The sequence below is a fragment of the Panulirus ornatus genome, chromosome 64 (genome assembly GCF_036320965.1).
Source record: "Panulirus ornatus isolate Po-2019 chromosome 64, ASM3632096v1, whole genome shotgun sequence".
NCBI classification, from domain to species: Eukaryota; Metazoa; Arthropoda; class Malacostraca; order Decapoda; family Palinuridae; genus Panulirus; species Panulirus ornatus.
The window spans coordinates 7,792,797-7,795,296 of NC_092287.1; positions in this window are offsets into that span (position 1 = coordinate 7,792,797).

Genomic DNA, 2,500 nt, shown 5'->3' on the forward strand with positions numbered 1-2,500 from the left:
TTCTTTTTTCTTTCTTTCAAACTATTCGCCATTTCCCGCATTAGCGAGGTAGCGTTAAGAACAGAGGACTGGGCCTTTGAGGGAATACCCTCACCTGGCGCAATTCTCTGTTCCCTCTTTTGGAAAAAAAAAAAAAAAAAAAAAAAAAAAAAAAAAAAAAACGAGAGGGAAGGATTTCCAGCCCCCCGCTCCCTCCCCTTTTAGTCGCCTTCTACGACACGCAGGGAATACGTGGGAAGTATTCTTTCTCCCCTATCCCCAGGTAAAATAATAGAGGTAAAATGAGAGGAAAAAAAAAAGGGTTCTCTGGTTTTCCTTTGGGCTTACCTGAGGCTCCCGCGGCCAATCAATCCTGATGGAGAAAACAGGAGGAACTCTCACAATACCACCACCAACCACACATCGACTCCCCTGCCCTACGCTGCTGTAAACCGCCCCAGCGATGCTACCACCAGGGGAAATTACTAACATGGAAAACCAATGCTACTTGCCATGTCAAGCCAGAACCTCCCCCTTAACACACCCACACAACCCTGTCAGTTCTTCGAGATGCCATCTGCTGAATTCGTAAAGGCCGAAGCAATCTCTTATTCTCCCTGAGGGGGTGTGTGATGATCCTCGCTCATCACCGACTCTCTCGCTTGCCCTCTTTTTCAACCCCTGCGCCTTCCTCTCGACTTCCTGACGCTTTGCTCTTGTACACCTCCCAGTCACTCGCACTATTACATATACCCGCACAAGCAGTTGCCATTTTGGTAGTACAGTAATGCAGGCACCTCATCGTACTTTGGATGACGTCTCTATTGTCATGAGAACAATCATTTGAAAATCTGATTCCGACCTGTAATAACGAGGCCCAAACACGTCGTTAACAGCCATGGGATCAGAGGTGGTACTACCGGCACTCCACCCCCCCCCCCCTTTACACACACACACACACACACACACACACTTTTAAGAAACACAGTCTTTCTGGCACCAGCGACAACACCATTCCTACTCACCGCTCAAAACAAACACACCTCGGCAGTCAAGCCAGCGGCGCGCGATGCATAAGAGCAATGCCAACAACACCCTTAGATTTTCTCAGGGTGTTGTCTGCACAACATGCAAAACATCAGCGGTATCGGCAACACAAACCAACGGCGCGTATGTCGCATACCAAATCTTTATTAGTTCTCTCTCTCTCTCTCTCTCTCTCTCTCTCTCTCTCTCTCTCTCTCTCTCTCTCTCTCTCTCTCATACACACACACACACACTCAGTCATTAGGTAACATCGCCGGGACATTTTCTTGTTATCTTACCCGAAAGAAACAAGGTGATAAAACATGGTCGTAACAACTATATAACGAGCACTGACTGTGTGTGTGTGTGTGTGTGTGTGTGTGTGTGTGTGTGTGTGTGTGTGTATCGATCCTCCAGTCTTCTACACACGTGCGCGTAATGAACCTAGTCACACACTAACGCGCTAACTGGCGTTTGTTAAGACCAGTGTATTGAAATCTAGGAATCCTCACACACACCTCAGGCCTTCAATAACATATAGTTGTTCAGTTTCTACAACCAGTACAAAACAATCCTTGTACGTAAGATAATCGAGGGACAATTGTACACATCCAGCATTCACGAAAAGCAACTGTATGGTATCCGAATCGACAGTGAATACATCCTAAATTCATACAACATTCATATAAATTGTAAATCGTGAAGGGTTCTTCAAACCTTATTGTCTGGTACAAGGAGCTAAACCCAACCATTTGATCAATTATCCACAACTGGAGGATCCACAATGAGCAAGGTCCTAGGCAAGAATAGATGGTTTGATCAATTATCCACAGCTAGGGGATCCACAATGAGCCAGGTCCTAGGCAAGAACAGATGGTTTGATCAATTATCCACAGCTGGAGGATCCACAATGAGCCAGGTCCTAGGCAAGAACAGATGGTTAGATCAATTATCCACAGCTGGAGGATCCACAATGAGCCAGGTCCTAGGCAAATACAGATGGTTTGATCAATTATCCACAGCTGGAGGATCCACAATGAGCCAGGGCCTAAGCAAGAACAGATGGTTTGATCAATTATCCACAGCTGGAGGATCCACAATGAGCCAGGTCCTAGGCAAGAACAGATGGTTTGATCAATCATCCACAGCTGGAGGATCCACAATGAGCCAGGTCCTAAGCAAGAACAGATGGTTTGATCAATTATCCACAGCTGGAGGATCCACAATGAGCAAGGTCCTAGGCAAGAACAGATGGTTTGATCAATTATCCACAGCTAGAGGATCCACAATGAGCCAGGTCCTAGGCAAGAACAAACTGTTTCCCTTTATTAACCAGTACGTCAACACTTATCAAACAGTATTTCAATTAACATGTAATCATCCACTTACCATCCTCAACTGACGGAAACTTACGACACATTTCCCAGGATTCAATCTTGCGACACGGTATCAAAGACTCAAATTTACGACACATTATCCCAGACTCAAAAGTCAC